This window comes from Numida meleagris, chromosome 2, assembly GCF_002078875.1.
Source record: "Numida meleagris isolate 19003 breed g44 Domestic line chromosome 2, NumMel1.0, whole genome shotgun sequence".
NCBI lineage: Eukaryota > Metazoa > Chordata > Aves > Galliformes > Numididae > Numida > Numida meleagris.
In genome coordinates this window covers 59,328,960-59,341,380 of record NC_034410.1, presented here as the reverse complement: position 1 = coordinate 59,341,380, position 12,421 = coordinate 59,328,960, and positions in this window count along the sequence as shown.

Below are 12,421 nucleotides of genomic sequence, written 5' to 3'. Positions count from 1 at the left end.
TGCATTAAAATTGCATAGGAGAAGGGAGCACCATAAAACTGAAGTAACACAGAATTGTGGATTTTGGGAGCATTAAAGTCCATTAATTGGATTTGCTACTTTTTTTTTTTTCCACGATATGCAAATATTTTCATTTTTATTCTTATTGCTATTTTGATTGCTTGTAAGGACAATAGGTTGGCTGAGGGCCTGGTTTTACCAGCATTTAATGAGAGACAGCTTTTTCCTGAGAGCCTCTTTGTCCAAATTGGGTGAAATGAATAAAGACTTGGAGGGAAAAAAAAAAAAAGGCAAAATGAGAGGAGGAATTGCCCTGAAGTAAAAAGGACAAAAGAGGTCAACCCCAGCAGTTCCATATTCAGCACCATGCCCACAGCAGCCCTGCAGAGCCGCTAAGTGGATATGAACCAAAATTGTATCAGGATCAGCATTTGATACTCATTTTGCAAAGCACCATTGTCCTCATAAGGGACTGTGACATATCAGGCCCTCTGAAGAAAGAGGACAGAAAAAGTCAGAGATTTAGCTTTAAAAGGAGTACTTTTTTTTTTCTGAAATATCACAGAAATGTATTAATTTGATTTTGAAGAATGCATATTAAATTCAGTCTGTCTGCAGATTCGTGCCCTGGCTGTGAGCACCAGGGCTGCAGAAGGGAACAGGATTCCATGGTGCTCACTTGCAGCCTTGAATCGCAGCTCACTCCTCCCAAATTCCTGCCTGCCTCCATCTATTCTATGCAAAACACAGCAGAGACCACAGAGTATTGGAAATGTGTTTTAAAGATCGTATATTTCAGCCATCTATCCTTTTCCATTTTACACATCTTGGATTTTCCAGTTTCACCTGAAGCTTTTTTGGATCTTCCTTTTTCTTCTGTGGCATAAAAAGTCAGTGTGTAGTATGAGCTCCTTTGCCCGCTGGTGTCATGCTCAGGTGCGCACAAAACTCCAGAAACACTCTTATAAATCACCTGCAAAGAAAGATCAAAGGCAATGAGCTGGAGATGACTGTTCTAATTTATTTCTGTATCAGCTGTAGTGCTGCAGAGCTCACACTGAGCACCAGGATAGCCTGCCCTATTTCCTTCAGACCTCTCATCTCAAATAGTGCCTGTGCAGCTGTACTGCTGCCTTCCTGTGAATCTAGAGGAAGCTCTTGAATTATAGGGGTTATATATACCTGTGTTCTTGCCTGGGAAGACAACTGGCTCACTCAAGACCAGGGGCAGGTGGCAAGCCAGCAGGTAGGCAGCATGGGTGGCTGGGAGTTTGGGCTCAGCAGGGCTAATAAATAACTTAGAAATGAACAGAGGTTTTGAAAACTCTTCTGCTTTCTCTTAGCTTGCAACAAAATCTTGAGTTTCTTGTGGAAAAACTGCCTCTTTTCTCCATTTCCCAGCAAGATGCTTTCCCCTCTTCTGAGGTGGGCTCTGTGGGGAAAGAGCCAGGTGAGGAGCCAGCTGCTCAGACACCTGACTCTGGAAATAGGCTGTAGCACTCCCTTGCTCTTCTGGGTTGGGACACAAGTGAAAATGTGATGAAAGATGCAGATGGAATTTTCATTCCAAAGGGGAGTTCATGTTAAATGAATAAATGTTTAGAAAACACCAGTAAGGTCAGCTGCGGAAGGAAGCAACTGATTATTGAGAGATTTTGTACAGAGGCTGTCAAAACTCCAAAAGCCAAATGATTTATTAAGTGGAATTTTTTGTGCTCATTCACTAAATATAAAACTATTTTTCTGTTACCATATTTTGTCTAGCATAGCTTTTCACCAAAAATTTCAGATGTAAAAAAAACCTACAACCCAAACTGGAAATTTTTAAGTCTTTTTTTTTTCTACATTCTGCTGAACCCGACTCCCAAATCATTTCAGAGCCAGCTGTAGAGAGAGCACTGGAAAAAAAACTTAACAGTGAGTACCACAGAGTAGATGTGGCACTGAGGGACATGGGTTAGTGGCCACGGTGGTGATGTGTTGATGATTGGACTAGATAATCTTGGTGGTCTTTTCCAACCTTAATGATTCTCTGACTCTATAGACCTGCTCCTCCCCACAGAAACCACTACTCAGAAGTACAGATGGAAGTAGCTGGAGCATTTTGGGTCAGTCATGGTAGTTTTGTTTTGGAGCGTTGAGCTGGAGAAATATTTCTTTGCAAACCTTGGTTAAGGAATAAGGAAGTAGAGAAACGACTCACTGGATCATAGACCTGCTGAATAAAATCTCTCTGAAATGACAATCCATTAAAGAGTGCAGTATTTCTTGAAGAACTTCGGTGTATCACCTCAGTCTATGACTTGTGTGATCATGAAAGTTCTTTAAATGCTTTTCATCTTCTCAGTGTATCATCTCCTCCTGGTCCCGGATGCTTCCATAGAGAAGAAAACGGGTGACTTGAATGCTCTGCTGGGTTAATGTGAGAAGCAGACTCTATCTTCATTTTAGGAGAGTGAGGATGGGTGTGCCTCTTTGGTCCATGTCCTCTAAGAAAGTCCCTGTGCAGTCTGGGAACAGTCAGCTGTGTCAGGGGTTTTGCAAAGGAAGGCAACATTCCACCCCAGAGAGGTGGTGGATGTCCTTGGAGACATTCAAGGTGAGGCTGGACAGGGCTCTGACCAACACAATGTAGCTGCAGGTGTCCTTGTTCATGGCAGGGGAGTTGGACTAGGTGACATCTGAGGGTCCCTTCCAACTCAAATGATTCTACAATTTTGTGATTCTCATGCCTCTTTAACCCTAACCTTAATTCCTCCTAGAGCAAGGCTTCTCACACACACAGAGGCTACAGCCTGTAAAACACAATAAATGTCACAAAATTCATTAATACCAACAAACTACAAGGGGCTCCAGAAAGACTCCTGACTGCTTTATCACTAAGGTAATCTCTCTGCTTCTTCAAAATTTTATTCCCTCAGGCTGCTCCGTGGTATTTCCAAATCACTCAAGTCATAGATGTCATCTGGGGAAAATAAAGACGTCTCCAAAGAACATAGTTTTTAATCTTAGTCCTTCTGTGCTGCTTGCTGTCACTTCAGACAAGTAATGTTGAGCAATGTGAACTCATGTGTGGTTAGTATGGGTGCTGAATAACATGAAGTTCCTTATCTGCAGTCGCATCTGCAGTTGCATTTTATTTGGTGCAGTAACATAGTGTTGAAATGAACCACCTGATTATTCCTATTTCTGGCACATGAAGCTGCAGAGCACCTTGGCACATGGGAAGCAGGCTCCCTTTGAAAGAAACAACACCAAAAGCTCTTCTCCAGCTGTGCATCAAACATACCCCACCTCCTGGACCTGTGGCCCATCCACCAGATAGCTTCAAACCACACCCCTGGGGAGGATCAGATGGGATTTGATGTGAAACTAGGTGGATTCGAGCTGCAGATGCTCCTTGTGCAGAAGGCAGAAAGAAAAAATAGCAGCCTAAATTGTCAAATCGAGTCAGACAAATGAGGTCAAACGTAATGGCACAGATGACACACTTCCCTGAGGACATTCCCTGACATGTGTCAGTCTTGCTGACCGACTGATTCCTTTTCTCTATGACATTTGATAAACAAAAATAAATCAGGAATTTATTGCAAACAAATAGGTACTACTGGTACTATTGCTGATATGAAGAGAGGCCTGTGAATTTTTCTTCTCTTTTTAGCACTGTTTACTTTTTCTTTACGTGTACATTGCTGACAGTATTATGTCACATCTGTCCCAGATAACTTTTGTTGTGAATTTTATAAGGTGTTTTTATCCGTTCTTCAAGGTTGGTGACAAGATGAATTACTCTATTGTTCTGCAGTTTGTATTGAACTCATGATTTAATCATTTGGGTTGGCTACATTTTTTGTACGTTGATACTCTGTCTTCTCTATATAAATCAAACAGGAATCAAAATTAAAAAAAAAAAAACAAAACAGGAAAACATACACTGAAAGGATTAGCAGAGAAGGCAAGACCAGACTTCCTCTAACAAGGACTACTGGTATCTTTATGAAAATAATCCTCCATTTCCATCTCAATGTACAGCTGATTTGAATGTCGTTAAGAAACTCATTGCTTGGTGTTGGAAAAAACCCTCACTGATTATAAATAAACAATCAGTTCTTGATTTTTGCAACTATTGGCATAAAATTAGGGCACAGATAAACCAGCACTCAGAAAAGCCTCGGGCTTTTGGCTGAGGTCAAGTGAGACTGAGTTGCTACTGAAAGGCAGAGAGCTCTAAGTGCTGCGTTCAGACCTGCTTCAGGTGGCTGGCTTAGACAGTGGAGCTCATTTCCTGAGAGAAGAAAACAGTGCTAATACTAATTGCCTTCTGGCTGCCAAAAAAATTCCATTCTTGGGTTGGGTTGTCCCTGGAACTTCTTTCCATACATATGTTTGTTTGTGTGTACTGTGCCTGTTGCACACAGGCAGGAGCACAGTGACCAAGCAGGAGGAATTCATGATGGGTTTCCATGTGGTGCTGCCTCTTTACCAATGCATGGCCATCGTCAGACACAGCTGGTGGTCACAGCGACTCTCCTCTTTGTGCTGCTGTTACTAAGCTGAGAGATATGTGAATTACTGGGAGAGAAACCGGATGCTTGTGGGCACACAGGGAGGAAGGCAAGTAAAAGAGAAAATGTGAAGCCAACAGGAAGCAAATCTGTATGACACATGGCATGGAGTTTTGTGTCCTTGCAGTGTTTTTGCCTGACATACTGCCATAGCATGTGGGAAAAATAGGCCTCAAAAGCACTAAAGCACCACAGGAGTGTGATGGTTTTCTCTTTGTGTTCCTTGGGGGTCTTCAGCTTACCGAGACTGCTGTTCATTGCTGGGATTGAAGTGAGAATTAAAGGGCTAGAATATGGATATTTCAGTTCTCCTTGTGTCTACAGAAGTGAGAAAAATACCTCAGGCCAAGGTAGCTTCCCCAGAGATGTTCTTGCTCAGTTATCTAAAAGATGTTGCAGTTGGCAGTGCCTGTATTTAATTACAGCTTGAACATCACGCTAATGGAAAACTGTTCTTCTCTTGCCCTCAGACACATAGGTGTCAAGCTCCTTCTGCTGCTCTTTTCAAAGTCCCCAGTGGAGATGCTCAGAAGCCGCCTCTTCTGGACGCTGCTGGAAGCCCCCAGAAGTTACGTCAGAAAGATTCCTAGGATGCTCTCAATGGTTTACTCGGTGCCAGGTGCACCTAACTGCGTGTGAGCCCTCAGCCCACCAGAAAGGGCTTCATCCAAGGAGCACAGCAGGAGGCTGACTCCCAGACCTTTCTGTTTTTCTCTTCTTTCAAGGCCATCTGCTTCTCCGACCTATTTCAGGACATGGAAATTCACAAGCGAGGTGAAATCTTCTATCGGCCGGTAGCCTGTGAAATAGAATCACTGTGCTAATTTGGGATTCCAATTGGTCAGCGCAGGCCAGGAGGGCTTGCTCAGCACACAGGTTAGCACAGCTTTAACAAATATTGAAAACAGCCACGCTGAGATTTGGCAATGGCACTGGGAAATGACAGGTAGCTTTTGGGGGGTCAGAAAACAAGGCAACAAAATGCCTGATAAATGTCTCTGCTTCCCAGAATGTTGCACAGATGCATCCTTGGGAGAAACAGTTGAGGGCAAAACTAAATGATACAGACAGAGTATGACACCCAGGCTGCTCGCCCAGCAGCTCTCAGAAAATGCGAGGCTGTTTGGAAGCATGTGATCAGTTGCAAGGTCCTGCTACCTTGCATGACCCCTGCCAAATCATGCGCTCATTCAGCACTACAGCCTGTTGTAGCGGGGGCTGACAGCACTAAGCCTGCTGCATCAATCCATGTAGGATTTATGGCTGTGCAGTGCACAGCACTTCAAGGCATGCAGTGTGCCACTTTTGACAGTATCAGTGACAGAGGTGAGGCTGTGAAGCTCTCTCAAAACCACAGAAATATCCTCCTTATGAGATAATTTTCCCATTGCTTCACAGTGGGATAGAAAAGTGAGATTTAATGCTGTATTTTAATGGAAATCTATTTGCCGTTTCCCGTAAGACAGCACATCCATCACCTCACACGGCTGATTTTTTTTCCTTTCCAGGAGCACCTTGGGGATTCAGCCAATAGTAGGAAAAGAGTTTTGATGATGCAGCCCGACCAAAGGAACTGGGAATGGCACCTTTGGCCATCAGCACTGGATGTAGGGTAGGAAGAAAAATAACCTCCACCTAATGAATTGCATGTACCTGCATGCATAGATACATAGGGATAAGCAAATGCGTGTGTTATGTAAATTTGGTGGTACATGAAGGACTTGCACAGGTGACAATTTTTAAGAAGACAAAATGATATATATTTTTTTTCTCAGTGTCATTCTTAGAATGCTTTGTTTGAGGTTTAAAAAGATATCCAAGAATCACAATCAGACAGACAACACAGTAAAATGGATTTTGAGTGATGCAAATTGGCACAGCTACTCTGAATAGCATTCGAGGCAGACATAATAATTGTTCCTGCCTGCCTATGTTAAAATTTCTCTGCTATACAAAACCTACCACGAGCTGCAGCTCTCCTTTCTTTTATATATTTCTCCAAGCTTGTTTACTACTTATGGCAAAGTAGTACCGAACATTTTGCTGTCATGTTGGGTCACAGGACAAATGAACAGCAGACAAATGAGAGAGCAGAGGGAGACCAAAACCAGGAGTCAGTGTATGGATGTCTGATGTTGTAATGACTGGAAATGATTCCAAAAGTCAACATATACAAGTAGTTAAATGTGGATTCTATTTTCCCCTTGGTCCAGGGCTCTAACTTTCTTAACAGCAAACACTCCCAAGCTTGCCATCTGTTGCTGGAGAGTGAGCAGTTTAATGAGGAGGATTAGACTCTTTCCATCTCACTTACTCTTTGATGCTTGCTCCATTTTCTAGGTCATTGTTGTCTCCAAGCAATACAAAATTTCCTTTGTAGCATCAGCAGTAACAGTCGTACATATATATATACATGTATTTGTGTGCACATGTACTCTGTAGTACCATTGCTCTGCCTTTCACCAGTCCATTTATCATTCTGCTCCTTTTGCCCAGCAGAAGAAGCCTGAGTATTCAGGAGCAGCAGAGGCTGCCACACTCCATCCCTGCCAGCATTATGCTGTGTTTCTGCCAAGGTAAAGTCCAGCGAGAGCCATGTCCAGACATGGAACAGAGCTGCATTAATCTCTATGTTTGAGGTGAAGGTCCTATTGTGCCTCTGCCGCCAAGAAATTGTGCCTCAGACATGCTCCTCTTACAGTCCAGCTGGTTTAGCAGTCTGGAAGAACTAGCAACCAGTTAGTTGTAGCAGAATTGATGGCCATGAATGGCTTGGAGGGATAAGGATGATATCTCATCCTAATTAATAACCACATAGAGAACTGCGCACTAAAATGAGATTTATGAATCACTTCTTTTAGCCCTGAGCAAGTCTGCAGAAAGTGTTTTGTTTTCCAGAGGAACAAACACAAGACAACAAGTAAAGCTAACCCGCTCACCAAGAGCACTTCTCTTTAGGCAGAAAGATCTACATTTTGGAGGAGAGCATGGTATTTTCCAAAGGATGGAAACAGCAGAGCAGTAATTACCTGATTCTTCAGTGTACCAACCAGAGGGAAGGAATGAGTGTCAGGAGCAGACAGCCAGGGGGAAGAATACGTCTCAGTATTTAGCAAAAAAGAGAAGCATACCCAAACCATGCTGCTGAGGTGGCTGTCCTGGCACTGAACTCACAATCAGAGGTTTACCTGGTTTCCTTCCACTGCTCCTTACAGATGAAATCTGATGTTTGAATGGTGGCCTCAAACTTGGTCCTGTCTCTGTGGCAAACTGTGTTACCTGGTAAGATGATCTCTAAGAAGGAACACTGCAACAAACCTTTCAGATGGATAGATAAGATCCAAAAATTCCAGTCCAGACTGGAGCCTGCTGCAGGCTAAGACACAGCACAGAGAAATAAATGTTTGGAAGGATCAAACAATTAGCAACTCTCATTGACTGGAAACTACATAGGGAACATCACATTTTCTTAAAGTCCTTCTTGTGTGGGGTGGGTTACCCACATGTACATTTCTTCACAAAGCCTCTGTAGATTCAAGAACATCACTAGGAAAATCCCAGAATCACAGAGAGTATGTAAGATCCCTATTTAGCTTCTTCCTCAAAAGGACAGAGAATTCTCCCTGTCTTGGGACCATACAGCTCCTGCAAATCCATCTGTCTTCTGCTTCTTTGATCCTCAGCTCATCAGCGATCCCAGTGCCCGCACGCTGGTATCTTGTGGTCTGCTCCCAGTGCTTGGGTTCAAGCATGCAGAGTGCAGAGAAGGGCAATGCGCAGCATGAGAGTGAGCCAGAGGAGATGGGCAGGGCTTTGTGGAGGAGGGGCAGCAAGAGGATTACAGGTGAATAAACTGGGGTCTGCAGAGAGAAAGTGATAGTGAAGGCAGAGAACCATACCTTCAGACACCAGGCAACGCAGTGTGGGATGCAAGAGGCAACAAAGCATGCAGCAGCAGCCATAATTCAGGGCTGAAAAGGTTTATACTGGATGCTGTGTGGAAGCTGAAGGTGAAATTTCGATCTGGAGATCATTTGGTGACAGAGAAAATCATCACTGAATTAGCAGAACAGTTTCACTGATAGCTTCCTGTTTAACAACTTGCTATACTTTATGAAAACGCCTTTTCCAATGACTGAAACTTCGTGCTTCGCAGAAGCTGAAAGTATGTATGCCTGTCTGAATGTCTATTTTTGAGAGTATAGCAAGCTTGAAGACATTGTTCTCATGACAATTTTCCTAAGCCGGACAAAGCTACAAACTAAAATATCTTTTCACCAACATACGTAGCTTTCTCCTTTGGAACACGTGTATTTTACTAGAACAGAACACGAACCCAAAGTAAATTTTCACATGCAAATAAACCTTTCTTGGCAGAAATGTATTTCAGTACAGCTGCAGAGGAAGTAGAACAGGGAGTTTGCAACAGTGAGGAAAGACTCCCATGAGACTGACTATACCCATTTGAGCATGAATACCTCTTAGCAGGTGTCCAGGAAGGTGTTGGTGTTTCAACAACACTGTTGTACCCCTTCCATAAATGTGCTTGGCAAGAGCAGGCACCACTGCTCTGGGAAAAAATGTGCGTCAGTGAGATGGCAAAGGACTTGAATCCTCACCAGACAATCCAGGGAGACAGCACTTGGCTGAGGATTAGCCATGGGGTTCTGTCTGCACCACCAATGCAACATTCTCTGCGGCTGTCACTGATGTTAGGTCACAAAGGTTCGGCTGCCTGGGGCTGCTAATTTGGTGTTTGCATAGCTAAGTGTGGGAAAAGAAGCATATGACATGGTTCCATTTATTATTAAAAACCACAGAAATGTATTTGACTGTTGGGGAGTTGTCCTTTGTTTTCCTGTCACTTGTTCCATACCCTCACTGGTTCTGCTTTTCACAGTCACATGTTCCCCTCTAGCTCAGAGACATGATTTTCAAGATGAGTTACAACTATGCTGCTGATTTTACACTTAGTAGACTGGGCTCAAGTTTTGGCATTATGCTTCTTTTTTTCCATTGCCACAGAGCTTCCTGCCACATGGGAAAAACATCTGCAGTAATGGCCTTTTTGCATGACATGAGAGTTGATTTTGAGGAAAACCCTTCTGAAAGTAACATAGCATGAGGGCAAAGTGCCAGTAGTTGAGCACTTGGGAACCTAAGATGTCTTCTGCACAACAGTATCCCAGGGCCCCCAGCACAAGAAAGACATAGAACTGCTGGAGCAGGTAGAGAGGAGGGCCACAAAGGTGATCAGGAGGAGCAGGGCACCTCTCCTATGAAGAAAGGCTGAGGGAGCTGGGCTTGTTTAGCTGGAGAAGAGAAGGCTCTGGGGAGACCTCATCGTGGCCTTCCAGTTCTTAAAATGGAGCTTATCAGCGGGAGGGAGAGCAACTTTTTTACATGGCCTGATAGTGAGAGGACAAGGAAGAATAGTTTTAAACTGAAAAAGGGGAAATTTGTGTTAGAAGTTGGATTTTTTTTACTCAGAGGGTGGTTAGGCACAAGAGAAGTTGTGGGTGTCCCATCCCTAGAGGCATTCAAGGCCAGGTTTGGTGGGGCCCTGGGTAGCCTGATCTGGTGGGTGACAGCCCTGCCCATGGCAGGGAGATAGAACTAAATGGTCTTTAGGGTTCCTTCGATCCCAAACCATTCTATGATTCTCTGAATATATTTCTGTCTCTGTTCATCCTACCAAGAGATTTTCCCCACAGATCTTCCCTGCTAGTCTCTAATGTCTCCTCCAAGAAGACTGCAATTATTCTTAAAAGCAGAAACTAAGCAATCTTTTTTTTTTTTTTTTTTAACTTGGGAAGATTAGGTCTTCATCTACCTCCTATCACTGCAGAGGGATATTTCAGCCAGGGAATAGAGGAGCTGTAGTTATGTACTTCACCCCCAGAAGAGGTTCAAATGCACATCTTCCCCAGCATAGGAGAGCCCCAGCAACAAGGTGGCTAAGCATCACTTTCAATGCACTAAGTGCAATGTAAAGAGCCTACAGCTGCCCTTATGAATAACACACATCTTGTCAGTGTGCCCTGGCACTGTGCATATCTCCCAGGCAGGCTGGGTGCTCTCAGCTCACTCTGTGGCTCTCTGAGAGGCTGAGGTGGAAGTCAGCTGCTCAAACCACAGCAGAACTGAAGGAGTTTATAAGAATTCCAGGTCAGGTTGGGGCACAGGCAAAGAGTGTTAAGGTCAAACACTGAGTATGTCAGTGCATCCTGAGGGCTTGTTTGCTGCTGGGCATGTCTTTTCTGTACTGACACATTGGAACTCCGGCTTCTGAAGCAAGAGATAGGTCAGCTTTGGAGTGATAGCCCAAGATTTTTGCCTGGTTTACTTCAATCATTGTTAGCGTTTGAATGAGAGTCCTCTATTGACTGTCTATAGTTCTAAACAAGGAAAACAAATACTGTTTCTTCACAGGAGCTGCCAATGTCTCTGTAATTCCCACGGTTGTAGTGCTTTGATTGGAGTTGGGTGCCAGATGCATGGATTCCTCTGACAAACAGCTTTCTGGCAGGAGAGGAAGATCTGCCTCCAGCAAGCCTGTTTGTGTAAAGCGTTGCCATGTTACTGTCTATCGTTACCTGCAATGATTTGCTTCGAAGCAGAGAAGATAGACACCAGCGAAATAAATAAAAATAGAAATAGTGAACACCTTGTACATACCCTTTCCCACCATTAAGTGACCCTGAAAGGGAAGCTTTAGACATTTTTTTTTATCTGGCACCCCAGTAATAAGAGGAAAGATTCAGTTCTACCTATTTACCGCCTGGTGATGGAACCCAGCTATCACTGCTGACAGAACAGAAAAGTTTTCAGAAACAAGGAAAAGTCAGCAAAGAGCGGGGAGGCTCAACCAGGTGAATAAGGAGGGGGTGGAAGTGAAGATGGAGGAAGTCATGAGCTTTCGGGGGCAGGCTGATTCTCCTTCTGCTTTGCATCTTGCCCTCCCCCAGGCTCCAAGCAGCTGGCAAACATCCTCCAATTCGATTGGCAAGAAGTCAGCAAGTGACCCGATGTTTAGATCTGAGAAAGCTTGCTTGACCTTTACCTTTCAGGAACTCGGTGTATGCATGAGCACTCTAACTGCTAGCTGAGGGCCAGCTGCAGAAAGAGCCTGCTTTCGGCAGCCACAGGCCCACGGCCTGCACCTGGGGGAGCAGCAGGCCCTTTTTCCCTGCTCCAGGCACCTTCCATCCCCATCCATCATGGGGAGAAATCATGGTTCCCGCGAAGTATTCACGCCTAGCTCAGCGTATGTTTCTTCGCTACTGCAGCAAGAAGCAATTCCTTCAGGCAGGGCTCTGAAGGCCCTTTCTCCTGGCACCTCTTCCTAGATCACACCACCCCTCACAGAAAACAAAAGGACACTGAAACCACAATGGCTTTTACTACCCATGGAGGAGACAGGAGGAGTCTGAGTGGAATTCAAGAAGGATCCTCAGCCAGGCACTGCTGAAGCTAAGATGTGTCAAGTCAGAATTTCAATGCCCTGCAGAACGTTTGTTGTTTAAGAACGTACACAGGAAAATCTGAGCAGTAAATGTTCTCCATCTTTGATCAACATGCCAGCATGCTGCTGTGAAGTGAAACAGCGCAGGCTGGCAGATGAGCATTTTCCCCAGGGGCATTCCGTGAGGAACACAACAGCACTGACTTAACAAGGAGATAAATCTTAAATATATGAATGCTGCTGTGTAAATGCTTTTGTGGCACTCAGGGAATAAAACAAAATAATTTAAAAATACCAAAGCCTCTACTCCACATTTCTTTGTCTTTTTAACATTTTTGCAAATCTTGGAATTAGCAACTACGTGCTAAAGAGCTGTGTTTTCATGACAGTT